Source organism: Ictalurus furcatus, chromosome 14 (genome assembly GCF_023375685.1).
Source record: "Ictalurus furcatus strain D&B chromosome 14, Billie_1.0, whole genome shotgun sequence".
NCBI classification, from domain to species: Eukaryota; Metazoa; Chordata; class Actinopteri; order Siluriformes; family Ictaluridae; genus Ictalurus; species Ictalurus furcatus.
Window position 1 is genome coordinate 9,172,133 of NC_071268.1, and position 20,717 is coordinate 9,192,849.

Here is a 20,717-nt window from a genome sequence, read left to right on the forward strand (position 1 = left end):
TGTTAGAGGCACTTCTGTGTAGTGAACATAGTGGGTGGTCATGCTTTATTACGTCTTGTTCACCGAGTGAATCCCACATGCTGAGAACATGCGGGATGGAAACAGAGCCAGTATATGGTTTCCATTTAAATTAGAACGTGTCGGTTTGACCAAGGTGGTGTCTTATAACAAACGGGAATAACATGTACGGTTAGCCACTACCGAACACAACTGAGTTCACGTTAGGCCATGTTTACACTAGTGCGTTTCCGTCTTAAAACGCATAACTGTTGCTACGGTTACGCCTGTGGTCTACACTTCTCCACCCTCGAAAATGGAGACTTTTCGAAAGACCCCGTTTTAGTTTGAAAACTCCGGGCTCGCGTTTCAGTGTAAACAGACCAAAACGAAGACAAAACGAAGGTGGCTCCGCCCACATTCACCCCCTGATTGGGTCTTCCGGATGATTGCGTATGCTTCCCTGATTCGTCAAGCCCCTACCATGTGACCGTTACTCTACCTTGATCGTTTACACAACAACACGGCGACTGAACCGCAAACATTGCTGGCTTTGTCGTCATTCTTAGCAGCCTTTGTGCAGTTAAATTCTGTATTTTAGAATACTGCAGCCGCCTACATGCGCAAGAGGCGAGCTACGATTAGAGAAATCTGCAACAAATCTCATTTCAAGCGGCGTAAGCACTACGTGGACCGCCGGTTTTGGGTTACACCAAAAGACAACAGACAGCGGACAATGAAACCGAGGGGAAACGAGTGAGGTTTCTTGACCCATAAGCCATTTGAGCAGCCCACATGAAGAGCAGCAAAAAAACAGCCTTCATTAAAAAGAAACAATATCCCTTATTCTTTTATTTCATAACGAGTGTGTGACTGTTTATGCGACCTATGATGAATATGCATGATGTGTCGTTTATGTTTTCACTGCAACGTGCCAGTGTACTAATGTTACAAATAAAGTGAATCATTTGAATTTGTATCGAGTTTGATTAAGTACACACTAGCGTACATGCTAGCCTCGATTATCCATATTTATAAAGAAAAAACATGACGAGGAAAACAGAATGACTAGAAAGTAATAAACCTGATGTTTTAAAAAACACGTCCTTGTTTTTCCTCGCCACCATGCTCACTGTCCTGCCTGGCAAACATCTTCATGTTTTCACTTGTACGCGCATGCCCAGTGTGCATGAATGGTCACGTGACATGCGTCGTCGGTCGTGTAGTGTAGACGGAGGTCGTTTTCTGAAACGCAGCGGAAACGCCGGTGTAGATGAGGATCGTTTTCATTTTAAAAACGCCGTTTTACGCACTAGTGTAAACAGGGCCTTAATGCGGCTGAAAAATAAGAGTTCGAAGAATGTCAAGCTGAGCCCAAAAGCAAACATTCGAAAGCAAATAAACTGGATGCAAAAAAAACAAACAAAAAATGCTATTGTGTTGGATAAATGGCTGGGAAGTCTCAGCTGGTGAGGAAGGATTACTCATTTTAGGCAGAGACGGCACACATGCTACACTTTTAATAATGAAAGCCATGAAGATGGAGTCACGTATTAATCATTTCATGACATATTCACAGTGCTGACTAAAAGGCCATCAATACCCTCATGTGTACTGTACAATCAGCCAGCACATGATGCTTATACACTTGCTATGAGCACTTCATTTTTAAAGGAACACAACAGAGCTAGAGAGTGAAAGCATATCTTTTTTTTTCCTTTTTTTTTTTTTTTTTTTAGTGTCTAGCCTTAGAACAGCTTGAAGCACATTGTTACCTTTTTGTACAATATAGAAGAGGAAGCATTTCAGCCAGGAGCTGTATTTGCAATAAAATAAAATAAAAATCTATTCTAATCTCCAAGAATGGTCCCAAGCAGCGACGTTTTGTTAAAACCTATTCCTGTAATTGCCGATGAACTGATAAACAACCGTGTGGCACTGTAACGTCCTCTTCAGTTGGTCTATAGAGCAACCTTTACATTTGCTCGTTCGGCTTTCCAGAGCAGCTCTCAAGGATACGGGATACAACTGAGCAGATCATGGTAAAGGACCGACTTGATGGTGCTGAGATTTACATGTACATTTATTCGTTTAGCGGACGCTTTTATCCAAAGCGACTCACAAATGAGGAAATACAAGCAGAGCGATATATCAAGCGGAGAACAATACAAGTAGTGCTACTATACAAGATTTATCATTTAGTTCTAGAAAGTGCACAGAGTAGAGGTGTAAGAGCCAGAGTAGGGTTGTTTTTTTGTTGCTGTTTTTTTAAAAAAAAGGATAACGTGGGCTTGGCGTTTTAGGGGTTGGTTAGGATTCTGCGGTCAGGATTGAGGTTGGAAGTTCATTCCACCACTAAGGAACAGTTAGTGTGAAGGTTCTGGAAAGGGACCTTGAGCTACGCTGAGTAGGCACTACTAAGCGTCCGTCGCTAATCGATTGCAGACTGCGCGAGGGAACGTAAACCTTCAGGAGAGTGTCGAGGTAGGGCGGTGCTGTTCCAGACAAGGTCTTGGATTGATCGGACAAGATTTAATCTGATCAACAAGCCCAAGCCTTAACTACTGAATCACAACCACAGAAATTCAAGCAGGACTTCATTCAGAAGCAAGGAACCCCCTTTGTTTCCCCAACAGTGTCACGTACCAATGAGCACGTCTCGTTTATGTATTATGACACTGATTGGCTGATACAAATATTTTTGACAACTGCAGTCATATAGATTATAGTATTTAATTGACCATTCATTTAGCTAAAGTATTGCTTTAAACAGCCCTCTTAATAAGCAAACGATACCCTTGAGAGAAAGCATGGTTTTGTAGTTGGTGTACTAAAAAAAGAATGACTGAATTGTTGGAATATATGCAGTCTGGGGGGAAAAAAAAAGAATTTTTGATGTGTACGAGTTATTCACAGTTCATCTGTGCTGCAATACTATATTTTTCCTTTAGCCAAGTAGCAGAGTTATCAAAACTTTGATCTCTGGTGGTACTGTGCTGTTTCTTTTAGTAACCCTGACCAACTCCATAACCATGGCAATACTGCTGCAATCAAGATGCATTTGACAAGCTGAAAACGCTCCAGTGTGTTACGCTGTGGATGTAGTTTGGATGCGGAAGCAGTCGTTTTAAGACTACGCCTAATTTGTTGAAGGTTTAAGACCACTCTCGGGCACTCAAATGTTTGGTCAATCGTGTTTACATACGTTCTTGAAAATGGAAATGCTGCCTTTTCTAAGACTGTTTCTTAAATCTGACAGTTAGAAGATCTTTGAGCAGGCACCCAAGAACTATCGCTTACACCGTCATGGCCATTGCAGATCTTTTAGATCTGTTGCAAACCGTATATATTTAACAAGCTCGCATCAGGGCTCCTCATCATCTGATTAATTGTTGGGTCTGAATGGGACAATTTCAGATTGGAGAGATCTGCCTCAGTACATTCTAAGGTAACACAAGTAATATGGGCAATGCCGACATCTCAAGGGAGGTAAAAACGTCAAAACAATCCATTCGATCGAATCTGTAGTCATCAGAACTCGCTACTTGGTGGTAAATGCTCAAACACTGGTACCTTCTGAGTACTTACACCAGACAAAATGTACATTCCAGCCTTGATAAAATATCAAAACGTTGATTTTGCTGTTGATTCAGAAAAATCCAGCAGAGATCCAAATGTGTACAGACATCTCACAAGACGTCCAGCCAGTCTCTGCATGCCATGTTTAACATACCCTTCCAGACAGAAAATCTATCCTGGTATTTAAACTCTCCTCGCCCTTTCAGACACGTTGCCTGTTATTAATATTAAGATTGACCATAGGGCCCTTGGTAGTCCCTGTTCCTCTTAGCTCAGAAACATAACACAGCGCACGAAGATGCAGAGCATACGAGCGAGATGTCAGCGGTGGGGGTATTGAGGTACGAGTGAAGTCTAAGCTTAATCTATTGACGAGCGTCCTCAAACAAGCATTATCTCAGCCGGGGTGTTGCTGCTGCCAGGATCTTATCAATTGTAGCCAATTATAAAGGAAGGAAAGTAAGCCACTTTAAGCAAATGTCAGCATCTTAGTATCCCCTTGCTACTCTTATCGGTCGTATCACACGTGACATCCTGGCACTCTGACACTTGCACAGACACTGGACCAGCAGGGTTCAAGAGCTTGCTCTAGAAATGCAAAACAGGATGTTGTTAGCATGCCGCCTGCTTACTGTTGCTTAGGCAACTGAATTATTTATTATCTGCTATCAGCAGTTGCGCCTAAGAAATTATATTTGTCCCCCAGACACGTTTCTGTCATAATGCCTTACTTAGAAAAGGCCAGATGGGCTGAGGTATACCAACAAGTTATTTATTTACAGGGTTATGGTGGCTACCTTGAGCTATATTCATATTAAACACAAAGAGGGCTCGCTAGGATCAAGAGATGTCTGAGCTCTTGGAATTACTGATATGACCCCTGTACGAGACTATGATTTATTAAACAAAGGAAAACCTATTAAATGAGATCTTGGCCAGGGCTTGTGCAGATGTCTAGCCCTGCCAGAGGTATTAAAAGCAAATTAAATGAAGTGAGCAGCAGACATGTGGACCTCGCTGTAGATGTTTTCCTGGTGAAAGTAGCAAGGTGATTAGAGGGTAGGAGAAACAGGGCGTGGGAGATTTCACTATGTCCAGTCCCCTACGCTGAACTTGCGCACATGGGAGGTTTCGTTCTGGCTCTGCTCACTTGAATGATCTAGCCATCATTCTCAGGTATGGTGCCTGGCAACCTCTCAGAGGACAACTTGCTGAGTCCAGCAGCAGAGGGGGCAGTCGAACGCCCTCATTTGTGTCTGCTAATGGCCTGAGCCAGTTAAATCTGCAGATATTTGCTCATGGGGAGCCGTGAGGGGCAAATGCCAAACTACAGGGTCTTGGCCATTAGGAACGTTATCGAACGCGTGGCTGCCAATGATGGCACATTTGACATTGCGACCGATCAAGTGGCTGACAGCAGTGCTGCACTCAGACATAGCAATGCCACATTACTTATCATTAGCCATGACTGAGACATAAGTAATCCTGCCTGTCATTCCAGGCTCTCCAGTCCCTCAGGCAGCTAGGCCAGACAAATGCCTGTGGGATTTCTGCACAGAAACACAGTACCGTCTAAAACCTTGTCCTTGCAGCATGTGCTAATGTTCAGGTCAGACCGAGCTTAACTCCTGAGCTGTCCGTGCTGAGGAACAGAGATCACTGCCTGTAGAAAATGTGTTGTTAATAGCATGAGTGATGTGTGAGATTTGCCATCTCCCCTGTGGTGACAGATTTCATACAGAGGCTCAGTGAGCTGCTGGCTGACTGACTGACTGACTGACTGGTCCACTGGGAAATATCACCTTGCAGCTAAATGAGTGATTCCCATAGCTCAGGATGCAGTAATCAATAGGGTGAAGGGAAGGAGAGGATTTAGTTGAGACAAGAATACCTGGAGGAAACCCCCAGAGCACGGGTAGCCCATGCGAACTCCGCACACACAGGGTTGGAGGAGGGATTCGAAACGTTCTAACCCCATCTTGAAAACTCTTTTCATATTGAAAACGAATGACAGAACCGTCCCTCTTCTCTCAGAATCAAATCAGGTCAATGCAGACTTTTTCAAAGAAAAAAAGCAGTGAAGTTCTATAAATTTCCACAAAATCTGTGGACCTTTTGTTCTCATGGGACTGCCTGGATGGGACTGCCAATCAGTGTGCTTTGAAATTTATTTTTTTTTAAACAGGAAAAAGTGGATTCGCCGTTACTATAACCTAGCCCAATCCATTTGCCCTACCGTGGAGCAAAAGTGCTTGAGATATATAAATAAACCCCAAGCCTGAATCATTAAACAAAACAACGGTATCACCACCTTTATGAGAATTTAGGTCCAAGCACTACTTATAGAAGATGTAGTAGCGTGAACAGCAAATCGGTGCGTCCATTCTCACGAACGAAATATCTACGTCATCCTACGTCGAGAAAGTGACATACCCGATATTAAGTAAGCGCAACGCACCAAACAAAAGCCGGCGTAAATCATTGTTCAGACGCAGATTTGTAGGGAAATGTTAGTACTGAAAAAGACCCATTGAATAACCATTCACAATCTCTGCGATCGGAAACGAATTGCTCGTTTCATTTTAGTAGCAAGACGCACAGGCAAAGCGATATTAAGGCACACAAAGAACATTCAAACTTTGCTAGATTGAGGTGTGCGATATTACTATGGGTTTGACATGATCACAGAGCATACCGAAGAAATCGGTGGTAACTTGAAATCACTCGATATTTACTTCATTAAAACACCCTTGCACCAAGTTGATCACTTTGAGTGGTCTCACACACACACAAACACACACACACAAGTAACTGACTCATTATGCTGTTTCTTCTTATAGCTAAGAGAGCAGCAAGTGTACTTGCGAATTAGTATGAAGCATGACTGTGAGATCGTGAAGTCGGTAAACTGGTCAAAAACACTGAGCTTTGTTCGTGTGGTTGTGAAAGTCTATTTTTAAGCAATTGCTCGATTTTCCCTCTCTTGGTCCTTGTTTAAAAAAAAAAACAAAAACATGTGCATAAGTTTCATTTTAAGTTGAATTCTGTTTCAACAAAATACCATGATATGTAGCTTTGTTAAAATCACATTGAGTAGACTGAGCTGGGGAAATGGTGGTTCGGTGGTTAAGACATTGGACTACTGAGCAGAAGGTCGTAAGTTCAAATCCCAGCACTGCTTATCTTCCACTGTTGAGCCCTTGAGCAAGGCATCAACTGCTCAGTTGTATAAATGAGAAAAATATAAGCCAGGCTGGATAACTGTGTCTGCCAAATGCCATAAAATATAAACGATGTGATATTTTCACTATATCAACCAAAATTATTGTCTGGTCATTAGTGATTAATCCGAAACAGAATAAATATGACATTTACTAAGGATGGACAGAAATTTGGCCCAAGAATGTTTCTAGCAAAACCTGTTTTTTTGTGACTATTACAATAACGTCAATAATAACAATAATTATTATTTTTATTACTTTGTACTTTATTACAATTTATACCACACAGCTGTTGAATCTGATTGGTCAGAAAGTGTTGATTATTAATATTATTTATAATCTGACACAAATCCTATTAAAGCGCTTGTTCTGAACGGTTAACGTTTCTACAGTAACTCATTCACTTGTATGGCTGAGGCTGACAGTAATAATTAAAAAAAAAAAAAGCATATATGTTTGTTTAACATTTATGGAGGGAGTCTCCAGTGTCAGAGCTTTATAACAGTCAGTTTTTTCTCTTAAGGACAATGACAAGCGGTCTGCCGTGTGTTATTCCTTACTTACGAAAAAGCCTGAATGAAGAGAAGCCTAATTAATAATGATAAATATCCAACACCGGTGTGTCCTGAATTGAAAATGTCATTACGGTGCTGTACTAAAATGTGCCATGCATATGGTGGAATACTGAAAGCCATGAAGAATGGCGGTTGCATTTTGTTCCCCAGGCGTTCCAAAGTAGGTTACAGTTCAACACAAAATATGAAACCTAATCAAATCGTATCAGCATGACAAAGACCCTGCGTTGTGTTTCCTGACTTAACTGGGGGAAACATAAACACATAAGGAAACTATTAGGGAACAGGAGAGCAAGGGCAGTTTCATAGCTCTGGCTTAGAGAAACAGAAACAAAGCAGTGCGTATGCGTTCGTGTGTGTGTGTGTGTGTGTGTGTGTGTATGGATTACTGAGAGAATGTGGCCATGAAATAAAAAGAGCATGCCAGACAAACTGTAAAAAGGATATCAGCGTTCCAGCTGATATATCATGTGTATGGGGAGAAAAAAATACGTCTGAGACAATATGGGTAGATATCCTGTCTTCACACAAACATCGCCTCCAGTGACATGAATCATTAAAGAGAGGGAGCAGAAATAGCTGAGAGTGCGAGGAAGGTCAGACAGGGCGTGTGCCCGCGCCCGTTGCCCAAACAGGATTCGGTGCACACGAATGCGTCCTCTACATCCGCCTGAAGGTGAACTGTAGTGCAACCGCCAATTAGGCATAACGAGCGTCGCTACGAGGCGCTTATCCATCACGATCCGTGGCTGAAAAGTGAGAATATCGACCTCGGCGTAGCTGGACGAACCGCTCGTCCTACGTGTAGAGCTAATGTGTCTCCTCGTCACATAGCCAACTGGTGAGTAAGGCACAGAGGGGAAAGGTGTAGTTAATCCAATCGACGCTTCCTGTTTAATCTCAACACAGCACAATACAGCGTGATCTTATGGATTTTTAAGACCACCCAACTCCTCCATACACCCCCCATCTCCCTCCCCCCCGAAACCGTGCACTGACATCCATCTTAAAACTATTTAAAAATCAGATTAAAGACAGTAAACGCCATGGCAGTAATTTAAGGCTCTGCCTGCAGTCCTTATTTCTTCTGAAGGGAATCAATAAGGCTTTTTACTGCTTTTAATTAAAACGCTATGTGCCTCAGGTAATGCTTCATTACGGACAAGTGACTGCATCTTCCACCAAGCAGGCAGGATCGACAGCCGGACTGACATGAGTGAAAGCATGAAATATAACAGCAGCATACGGAGGAACTTTCCATTTCGAATAAGGACGTTTGTTTCACCTTGGCCAAGTTTTGAAGTCTCCGTAGCTCACGCATTCTTTTGTTAGGTGATCATCTCCAACAGAGATTACATCCACTGGACTATCATGCGGGAATAATGTCTGCAATCAGTCAAATTTAAGCTTCTTAACGCTTTCCTCCTGTGCGTCGAATAACCTCAAAATTAACATAAAAAAACAAGAAGTGTGTGAGAGCCACGACAGTCTAACAGCTACTTACAGTTCGTCGAATGTTCCGTTGCCTTGCTAATGTTTCAACAAGCTTTAAATAAGGTCAGTCTGAGTAGAATTCCTCCTTATTCCTTACTAGACAGTCAAATATTTTAGGAATATTAGTCGGACGTTCATGCCGTCACCCAGTCCGGCCTCGTGAATGCTTAATAGCTTGAAAAAAAAGACCACAAAAGGTTCAGTTCTTCCTCTACGTAACCGTAACACGCTATTTAAAGCCTATACCACAGCGCCGTTGAATTGTCAAATCGGTTTAATCCGAAAGAGTTGATGCATTCTCTGTAACAGCAGCTCTCACTGTCGTTCCAGCTGCGAGTCAAATGAAAGGTTTATATTAATCAGAGGAGTTTGTGTTCGCTTTCTGGTTTCTAGGAAACATGACAAGCTGCAACGTTCGTCTTTATTAACTTCAAGAGAGAGAGAGAGAGAGAAAATGGACGCTGATGAGGGAACAACTGTTTATATCTGCTGTAATGTGAGTGGCAACAAGAGCTGTTTCGCAGATGTTCTACAACATTATATGTAACTATAAACAGTTAAACGTATGATAAGTCAGTCTTTGATGAATTAAAAATAGATAATCGTTTTTGCCTAATATTATCGTAATTGCCGAGGAAGAAAACACCTCAGAACAGGGGGCGTGGTGGCTTAGTGGTTAATGATAATGAGTCTTTATTGATCATATATACATTACAGCGCAATGAAATTCTTTTCTTCGCATACCCCAGCATGTTAGGAGGTTGGGGACAGAGCGGAGGGTCAGACATGATACAGCGCCCCCTGGAGCAGAGAGAGTTAAGGGCCTCGCTCAAGGGCCCAACAGTTGCAGCTGGGCTTGAACCCCCGACCTTCCGAGCAGTAACACAGAGCCTTAACCGCCGAGCCACCACTGCCCCCCAGTGGCTGCCTCGCACCCCCGAGAGCTCGAATCCTGCCGCCACCCTGTATATGTGGAGTTTGCATTTATTCCCTGTGCTTCGGGGGTTCCCTCCGGGAACTCCGCTTTCCTCCTCAGTCCAAAGACATGCGTTGTAGGCTGATGTCCAAATTGTCCATAGTGTTTCGATGGGTGTGTGAATGTGTTAGTGAGTGTGCCCTGTGACGGGTTGGCACCCTGTCTAGGATGTCCCCTGCCTTATGCCCCAAGTTCCCTGGGATAGGCTCCAGGCTCCCCCACGACCTTGTGTAGGGAGGACACGACCTTGTGTATTGCTACTATTACTACTACTATTACTACTAATAATTAATTATTATTATTACTTCTACTATTACTACTATTATTACTACTACTATTACTACTAATATTGCTACTATTACTACTACTATTACTACTAATAATTAATTATTATTATTACTTCTACTATTACTACTATTATTACTACTACTATTACTACTAATATTGCTACTATTACTACTACTATTACTACTAATAATTAATTATTATTATTACTTCTACTATTACTACTATTACTACTACTAATATTGCTACTATTACTACTACTATTACTACTAATAATTAATTATTATTATTACTTCTACTATTACTACTATTATTACTACTACTAATATTGCTACTATTACTACTACTATTACTACTAATAATTAATTATTATTATTACTTCTACTATTACTACTATTATTACTACTACTATTACTACTATTACTACTACTATTACTACTAATAATTAATTATTATAACTATTACTTCTACTATTACTACTATTATTACTCTACTATTACTACTAATACTACTGCTACTACTATTACTACTAATATTGCTACTATTACTACTACTACTACTACTAATAATTAATTATTATTATTACTATTACTTCTACTATTACTACTATTATTACTACTACTATTACTACTACTAATATTGCTACTATTACTACTACTATTACTACTAATACTACTGCTACTAATATTACTACTACAATTGCTACTATTACTACTACTATTACGACTAATACTACTGGTACTACTATTATCACTACTGCTACTAATATTACTACTACTAATACTACTACTACTACTACTACTGCTACTACTATTACTACTACTACTGCTACTATAACTACTACTACTAATACTACTGCTACTACTATTACTATTACTGCTACTATTACTACTACTATAACTATTATTACTACTACTACCACCACGACTACTATCATTAGTACTATAACTACTACCACTACTACTACTACTAGTACTTCTTCTACTATTACTTCTAATACTATTACTATTGCTACTAATACTACTACTACTACTTCTAATACTACTACTACTACTATTACTATTGATACTAACACTACTACTATAACTACTACTAATGCTACTATTACTACTACTACCACTACTATAACTACTCCTATAACTATTACTACTACTACTACTACTATTGCTACTATTACTACTACTACCACTACTACTATTATTACTTTTCAACTACTATTACTACTACTACTATAAATAGTACAACTACTACTAATAATACTTCAATTAAAAGATTTGCTGTGCATGATATATCAGGAAAAAAGCATACTGTGACATAATTTATCACAATATCAATATTATACAGTCCTACTGCACAGCCCCACATAACACAATTCAACTGATCTATTATAATTTGTTTTTTTGTTTTTTTAAAAAACTAAACTTCTGATTCAGCTATCATTCAGATTATTAACAGATCCACGTCAATGGAGCTACTGATACAGGAAGGGATTTTTACTGCACGGTCTATTTTCTGTGTACCTTCGGAAGGTACCATTTCACACTGATGAATTAGGAACCCTTATGCATTAATCAAGAATTTTTTTTTTCATTCTAAGAGAGAAAAATGCATAAGAAACCATGAAGTAGGCAGGAATATGGAAGTACACCAGATGGACCAGAGATCTAGGCAGCATGGAGCAGACAGGGAGAACTGCATTAATGAGGGATGTATGTGCTGAACAGGCAGGCTGCCGATGAGCAAGAGTCCTGCTTTTCTCTTGGAAAAAAAAAAAGTGAGATAGAAGCAATAGCGAGAGCAGTGCTTCCTTTGGGATGAAAGCATGCTGGAAGGAGAGATAGGGTGTGATGGCAGGAGGTGGGGTGGGGGAAGCGGACGAGGACGCGGTGAGCAGTGGCTCATTAGAATGCCTGGCAGGACAGGCACGTGTTTCCCTCCTGGGTCAGTGACGACGCCTAGCAAAGTGCTGACAGACAGAGGAGACACTTCCAGCGTTCGTTTCGCCTGTAGGACAGCGGCTATAAAGAATTCAGGAGAGTCAGCGTGTCAGCCTCTTTCGGGGTTCCAAAGATTCACGTCACATTAAAAACAAAAACTAACTGAGGAAGAACGCTTACAGAACACTCTGCGTTCGTTTAGTCGAGAAGCAGAAGCATTTCTCTAGTTCATCCACATGGATAAAAGAACACGCGCTCACAGCCGTAACACTTTATATGCGAGAAGTGTTTTAATAAGCATGCGCATGCAGCGATCCGGCACCGCGCTGAAATAATGATTCGGCCTCGGTGTGTAATGATGACTGATACTGCTAGAACGATCCTTTTGTATGCAGGAAAGCAAGTGCAGGTTCTGCCGACGAGAATGGGTGACATTTACTATTCACTCATCGGTGTAATACACCTCCGAAGCAGTGTAACTTAAGAGAACACACACACACACACACACACACACACACACACGCATGCGGACTTTGAAGACGCCGCCGACTTCTCGCCTACATCTGAGAGCGGGGCGCTGACACTGAATGACATGTTTTTGCTCGAAAGCGTGGGCGGGTTTCTTTTAAAAATGGGTAACACTTCACCAAGTCGAGCCTCACTGCTCACGCTACCCTCTCTTCTAATAAATAAAAAAAAAAAATAAAAAAAAAAAAGCAAAACAGTTCGCTCTATTCCCTGTGGCCCAGTACACCCAACTTTTAGAACGAGTAAACTGACAACACGGAACATTTAATTATCCAGAAGAAGAGGAGTTAGAGGACTGCGTGTTCTTTCTGGCTCGATGCACAAACAGGGCTTTCCTATGCTACGTTCGAATGGGGTCATGCTCGCCGTGTTAACGAGAAGATTCCGTATTAATAGCCCTGTTTCAATACGTTTCCCATAGCTACACGGTTTACTCAGCGCCGATGTCGGAACGGAATTCAAGGATGCTCAATTTGCCACATGCAGTTAAAGTCCTTAGGATTGACCGAAATATCTGAGCAGGATGGATATTCTTGAAAATATTACTACACTACCTCTCACCCAACATGCTTTAGGGTATAATCTCACCTAGATGCTGTAGACTTGTACCTAAGAAATGCTGCTGTAATCATAAACACCGTCCCGTGCTCATCCTGGGAAGCATTTTAACACACTTAGTGCTGTTTTGATGTTATTGCGCACGATTTTAGAAGAATAAATGACTGTATATTCCCACTATCCGGTGTCTACTAGAAGAGGATGGCTTCCGTTTTTGAGTCTCGAGACGCCTTCATGTCGTCTCGGGGAGATTGTCTTTGCCACTGCTTCCTCTGGCTTACTCATTCGGGATCTAAATCTACAAACAGCGGTGGCTTGGTGGTTAAGGCTCTGGGTTACTGATTAGAAGGTCGGGGGTTCGGGCCTCAGCACTGCCAAGCTGCCACTGTTGGGCCCTTGAGCAAGGCCCTTAACCCTCTCTGCTCCAGGGGTGCTGTATCATGGCTGACCCTGTGCTCTGACCCCAGCTTCCTAACAAGCTGGGATATGCGAAGAAAAGAATTTCACTGTGCTGCAATGTATATGAAGACTCATTATCCTTCCAATGTCTTTTGGTAAAAGCGCTACGCATATAAAAGTGAACTGAAACTGAAGTGAATTCATCTGATAAGCGCCCTGCTATACGTGTAAGTAAACAAATGAGATGGTGGGAGAGATTTTCCTCACATAAACATACATTTACAATAGCGTAAAAAAAATCAATCAATCGATATTCCTCACAGCTCACAGAGATGTTAAACTCTGAGACCGCTGAAATATTTACCGGATCACAACAAGCTCGTAATAGCGTATGGCAGCCATTTTTGATGTACTGTCACCCAATGGGGCGGCTGTGGCTCAGGTGGTGGAGCAGGTTGTCCACTAATTGTAGGGTTGGCGGTTCGATTCCCAGCCCACGAGACTCCACGTGTTTGGGCAAGACACTGAACCCCAAGTTGCTCCCGATGGCAAGTTAGCGCCTTGCATGGCAGCTCTGCTACCATTGGTGTGTGAGTCTGTGTTTGAATGAGACACAGTGCAAAGCATTTTGGAACTGCTAAGGTTAAAAAAGCGCTATATAAGTGCAGACCATTTACCAAAGTGCCACGGTATATCACCTTGAATTTGGATTCAGACAAGCCTCTCAGTCTGAGAGTCAGTGTTCTCGTTTGAGCTGCTCATGTGGCCACTATTACAGATCAGACATAGTATAGATCACATTTCGGAGTAATTAAATCATGCTGAAACTATCATAGAACACAGATGTTAGATATCACGCATGCTGATATTTATATATCGATCATATATCTATAAAGCTGTTATAATATTTGGGACATGTTGAGGAAACCCGGGCCAGACCAAAAATGTACGACGTAGTCCAACCCAACACATAAACAAGCAGCTGTGCCAGTCGGTATGTGATATCCACAAGCCGCACGCACATGAAATCCCACCGAGGAATTCTAATATCCCGATGTCTTCAGGGCTGACGGATGCATTCGAGACCCCTCTCTGCTCCGTCCCCACTGTTTGTTGGTTTGTTTTTTTCCCTCTTCTGTCTTGGTCTGTATGCAGCTTTGTGGCTCATCCACTCCTGAACATGTCCTATTGTTAGAGTACAAGCCCGAGACAAAGCACGAGCGCGCCGACACATTTACGTGAACTGAAAAATATACCCTGTGCTTTTGAAGACTACATTCGAACCAATATTTCTCTGGCTTTGTCCGTGATCTCAAAATAGCATTATGGAGAACGTGCTCTATGCCACGGATAGGATTGTTATTGTTGGGTTTCTTTCTTTTTTCCACCCCCAGGCTTGCAGTGCATGTGAGTAATGACACGGCAAAGGAGAGCTTCAATTTGGGCGAGTGAACATCCCAAAGCCAAAAAGGGAGAAAGATAAGTGCAGAGAAAGATGCAGGCACTCGGTTCCCGTCCACGCGTACGGATATTTTTTAAAAATGATTCATCCACGTGGGAAATTTTTTGAAAATGCCCTCGAAGGTGGAGAGACTGTCATGGTAAAACACCGATAACTGAAAACGTCAACCTGCGCCAACGAAGCCTGTTGTGGTTTCGTGTGTGTAATGAATGTGCTAGGACACTGTGTGTTTATCATGGCTGCTGATCAGGTTGTTACTTTATGGAATGTAATTTCCTTTTGGAAAATTCTATTCAATTTCATTTGTATAGCGCTTTTAACAATGGACGTTGACTCAAAGCGGCTTTACAGAAATATATAAACACGGGATAGAGATTTTAAATGTGTGAATTTATCTCTATTGAGCGAGACGGTGGCGAGGAAAAACTCCCTGAGATGATATGAGGAAGAAACCTTGAGAGGAACCAGACTCAGAAGGGAACCCGTCATCATCTGGGTAACAACGGATAGTGTGAGAGTAAAGGAAAGTTCATTATGGTTTTAACATGAAGTCTGCTTGTTGAACTAGTCCACTGTTCACTAAAGGAGACTTGAGTGTAAAACTGTACTGTACCTTAGGAATTGCAGTCCTAAGGCCATCGCAGCAACCGTAGTCTCAGCAATCAGAGTGAGAAGGTCCAAGTGGAATTGAGGTCCAAATCCATTTCCATGGTACTTCAAGCGGTACCGCCTTCAGCAATCTCCAGGCTGCACTGCTTGGGGTCGTCCTCAGTGGCAGAATGTAGCCTCCAGTAGATGAGACCTCCATCCAGAGGTAGGGCATCAGGACGGATCAGACAGGTCCGGAGAGCAGTAAGCGTCAGGATCACTGACATCTCCATAATAATGTATTTACAACTGAATTCCATTACACCCTCATGCTGAAGTGCGAGAATATGATGCGTGCTCTACAGCTTCTGAATCCACTGCTTTGCTGGGACAAACTGTACTTTTTCCTCACAAGACCAGGGCAAACACTTTCAAGTATTCAAGTGTATCATTAATGCAGGAGTACCACCTCAGTGTCAGTCCACAGTTCTCATTCTCGACTGCTCGGTGTGCAATCACTTTACCTTATTCTGGACGAGTTTTTCATGTGAATGGAGATACTTTTGAAAACACGGTTTATGTTCTTTACAAAAAAATATCCATACGCATGTGAACAGAGCCGCAGAGTGGACAAAATGAGCGCTGTAACAATTCATCAGGAACGGCCTTGCATCACGAACTGGCAAGCGAGGGGGGGGAGGCAAGAACAAGGATAAGAGCTGATGTCCTGCCAGTTTGCCGTTCTAATAGGGCTGTACATCTTCCCTAATCCCCTAATCATGGAGCCCAATCTAACATCTATTATTTGTAGCTTACGCACGTCCAGGTCAATTAAAAATGTAAGCCGTAGTCTACAATCAGCTGACTGAGCGATGTTATATCCACAGCTGCTCTGCTGCCATGGAGTGATCACAAGACTGCTCTAGGGGAGCCAAGAAGCTAGCATGCCAGGCGAAGCTAACCATTTTTCTGCACCATCAAGAACCAAGGAGTGGAGAATGCAATCTGCAGAGCGCAGGCATAAATCTGAGAGAGGGTTTAAAAAAAAAAAAAAAAAAGAGAGAATAATTTCTTCAAATTATATAACTCCAAAAAGTCATCGTTCTTGACTAAAACGATTCCCTGAGCTATATCATATTTCCTCCAAGCTGTACACTATCAGAAACACGTTTCTACGCAGAAACACCATCGTTTCCCGAGGTACAAACATAACAAATATTATGAATGCGCATGGCTCGAACGGTGTTTCTTCCAAGTAGAGCACAACACCAGTTTCAGTTCCGGTTCACATCGTAATCATTCTGTTTCTCTAAATGAAGCTTACGAGAGCTGGACCCTCGAGGTTACACGACCTAACTGAAAAGTTCTGAAAGAGCTAACAAATGACACTGTCCCAGTTTTGTTTAATGCAATAATACAAAAAATAATCATCTGATGCAATATTATATTGGTTTATAAAAATAACAGAAACTGTCAGGTATTTCTCTAACTGGATTCCGCAATGCTTCATTCGTTTAAATTAAGAAGAAGAAAAAAAAATCCCTGTTAGAAAAAGCACAAATAAAAACATAAATTAAACCCACGTCCAAGAATTCATTCATTTACATTTGACATCTATGGCGTTTGACTTACATTTATCTCATTTATACTGTTCAACTGAGCAGTCAAGGGTTAAAAGCAATGCACAGAGGCCTAGTGGTGCGAGCTGGTGGTGCTGGGGATTTGAACTCACAGCATTTTGATTGGTAGTCCAATGTGGAAGTAGTCCAATGTAATCACCACCCCATTCATCCCCATTCGTCTTCAGTAAGCGCTTTATCCTCGTCAGGTCGTGGTCGATCTGCAGCCTTTCCTGAAAACACTGGGGTGTGAGGTGGGAATACAACCTGGATAGGACACCAGGCCATCACAGGACACCATACACACCCGCACACACTCACACCTAATGGTAACCGGTTCCGAACAAATATACCTGTATGTTTCTGGGAGGTTCGAGTAAACCAGAGAACCCGATGGAAACCCTCACGGACGGAGAGAGAACGTGTGAGACTCCGCACAGGCGGTATCCCGAGGTCGTGGACCCTGGAGCTATGAGGCCGGCAACGCTACCCTATACACTGGCATGCCGTTGTTTCCTCTAAAATAACGTATGAAAAACCTTACCTATGAAGTACCAGGCGTAGCTTAGTGCATTTGTGTATTTAGTAGAGATGCACCGATGTATCGGCTGATAAAGGCTATTTTTCAAGCTGTGGGCCATCAGCTGATCAATCAAAAGAGGGCGGGAAAACACATGGATTTCGTTCTGTGTGTAAAGATGATGTCTCTCGTGTGGAATGATGATAAAACTGCAGTGTGTAATCTCTGTAATCTCTGCAAAGCTAAAATTATACACCGGACGCTGCAGCAGTGAAGCGGGAGTTTCAGCGTCGAGTCTAAATGAATTTTTTCTCCCGCTCTGCTCGAGCGGAATTACAGCTCCAGTACACCGTTGAAAGATTTAAATGAAGATGAATTGACAAAAAAAAGTATATATTGCACAGAAAAATATATTTGTAGAGTAGTATATTTCATATCCAGTTAATGTTAATATATATATAAAAAAGTGGATATTATATATTAGCAGTTTGATGTTAATGATGATGTAGAAAAGCTTTTGTTTGTGCTGAGTGAATGTGAGACTAACAGGAGGATCTTTACAATTCGGTCAATTAATTCTGTTAATATGAATTAATAACATTCGATAAGTTAATAATCTTACTTTAATCTTCAGAATTGAGTTCATGTTAAAGTGAGTAATGTGTTTTGTGTTTATGAGACCAGTTACTGTGAAACAGCTTGTTGAAATTGGGAGAATAAAGGTTTTATTTGCATTTCTTTCAGAATTGTGGAATTAATTATTATTCATTTAAAAGAAGGTATAAAAGGCAGAACTATCGGTATCGGTATCGGTATCGGCCGATATCACCCTGAATAATCGGTTATCGGTATCGGCTGAGAAATTTAGTATCGGTGCATCTCTAGTATTTATTGTCATTCATTTGTCTCAGTTGTTTGATAGCATCATATCAGTATCGGTGAAAAACAAACAAACAAACGATTCCGTCTGTCACCCAAAAACCGTCTTTGGTTATGTCCCTAAAGAGGTTCCCTGTCAGAAAAGGTTCCAAGTAGGGCGACATTAGAAAGCTAGCCATTTTCAGAAAACCCTTTTTTACTGAAAGAAAGTGTAGCTATACTCAGTGATGATTTTAATCATTTTAATGACCTACTGCGATGTAGGTCATTTTGTAGGTAGCCACTGATACACACACACGTTTTAAGTCTATTACTATAAGCAGCAATGTGTGAGAGCGAAACATAACAGCACTTTTATTCCTTCCACCATTATAAAAGCCGTAGCACTAATGACTCTGGAATGAGCGTGAACTGGCAGGCCATCAAAGGAAACAACTACACCGTTATTACGCAGACGAAAGAGGAGACTCGCACTTGGGAATGTTGTTTTCGCTGCCTCCATTTACATGCAACACGGAGAACAAGCGTTTACACACACATATGCTCCCCATCAAACATGGACTCACTCACTCACACACACACACACACACAGACACACACAGAGTTAGATGGTGAGGCTGGCTGCTGTTGACTGATGCCTGGGGCTTCCTGAGACACAAAGAGTTTTCACAGCTTATGTAGGTTTATCTATTCAGCCTTTGCTTGTAGAATGTTAGACAAAGCTAGAGAAGTGCCACCCACACCTCTGAGCACAGCAAGAGACGTACGGTGGGTTCTTTCAAACGTACAACCTTTCATCACTGCTACGTCAATCTGATGAAGTGACAGACTACAGCAAATAAGGTAAATGACTGCTAATTAGCTTCTGCTTCGTCACCGTTTGTCCCCGCAGAGAGGCGGAGTCGAAGCAGGAGACAGAAAGAGCCGCAGGACACACTGACTGATTGCATGCAGCTGTCTCTGGTAGGGATCCGTGCAAACATTTAGGACACGTATCAGCAATCAGTTTTTGTCAGTCCTCATCGGAGGTGTCACAAGGTCTTGCGCGGCTACGTGCACAATGCTAGCACCTGGTGCAGTGGAATGGCGCATGCATGTATATTTTGCTTTATTTAGGCCTAGCATGCCGTACATTAAAACAGCTACGAGGATAATAAGATGAGGGTATTGACTTTGCATTACCCTGTTGTCTGTCACTGTTTCCTGTTAAGTTTTAGCACCATGCATATGGAGGACGTTTATTTCAAAAACGTTTCTGTGGTAGTTCAGTGGTTAAGACATTGGACTACTGATGGGAAGGTCGTGAGTTCAAATCCCAGCACTGCTGGACCCTTGAGCAAGCTGTATAAACGAGATAAATGTAAGTCGCTCTGGATAAGGGCATCTGCCAAATGCCAAGAAATGTAACATTTGTAAATATCACTTGATCTGGAGGAACTAGATGTTGTGCCTAACATTACATCTGTCTAAGATGAAATGATGACAATAATGACTTGACTTGGTCATGAGGAACTACATGTCGTCCCTAACATTACATCTGTCTATGATGACGTGATGTCAGTAATGACTTGACTTGGTCATGAGGAACTATATGTCGTCCCTAACATTACATCTGTCTGAGATGAAATGATGACAGTAATGACTTGGTCTGGAGGAACTATATGTCGTCCCTAACATTACATCTGTCTAAGATGAAATGATGACAGTAATGACTTGGTCTGGAGGAACTATATGTTGTCCCTAACATCACATCTGTCTATGATGACGTGATGTCAGTAATGACTTGACTTGGTCTGGAGGAACTATATGTCGTCCCTAACATTACATCTGTCTATGATGACGTGATGTCAGTAATGACTTGACTTGGTCTGGAGGAACTAGATGTTGTCCCTAACATTACATCTGTCTAAGATGAAATGATGACAATAATGACTTGACTTGGTCATGAGGAACTATATGTCGTCCCTAACATTACATCTGTCTAAGATGACGTGATGTCAGTAATGACTTGACTTGGTCTGGAGGAACTAGATGTTGTCCCTAACATTACATCTGTCTAAGATGAAATGATGACAGTAATGACTTGGTCTGGAGGAACTA

The 20,717-nt window shown here is 41.7% G+C and overlaps 1 protein-coding gene across 8 annotated transcripts in view; it reads right to left on the reverse strand.

The window, feature by feature from the left end:
• Positions 1-20,717, reverse strand: part of enox2 (ecto-NOX disulfide-thiol exchanger 2) — a 296,308-nt gene that overhangs the window by 123,668 nt on the left and 151,923 nt on the right. Inside the window, exon 1 of one of the 8 annotated variants that reach the window (XM_053641147.1) lies at positions 15,625-15,650. The exons of the other annotated variants lie outside the window; for them this stretch is intronic. The gene's annotated coding sequence lies outside the window, so the exon portion shown is untranslated. Of the gene's footprint in view, positions 1-15,624; positions 15,651-20,717 lie in introns of those variants that run through there. 8 annotated transcript variants of the gene reach the window in all.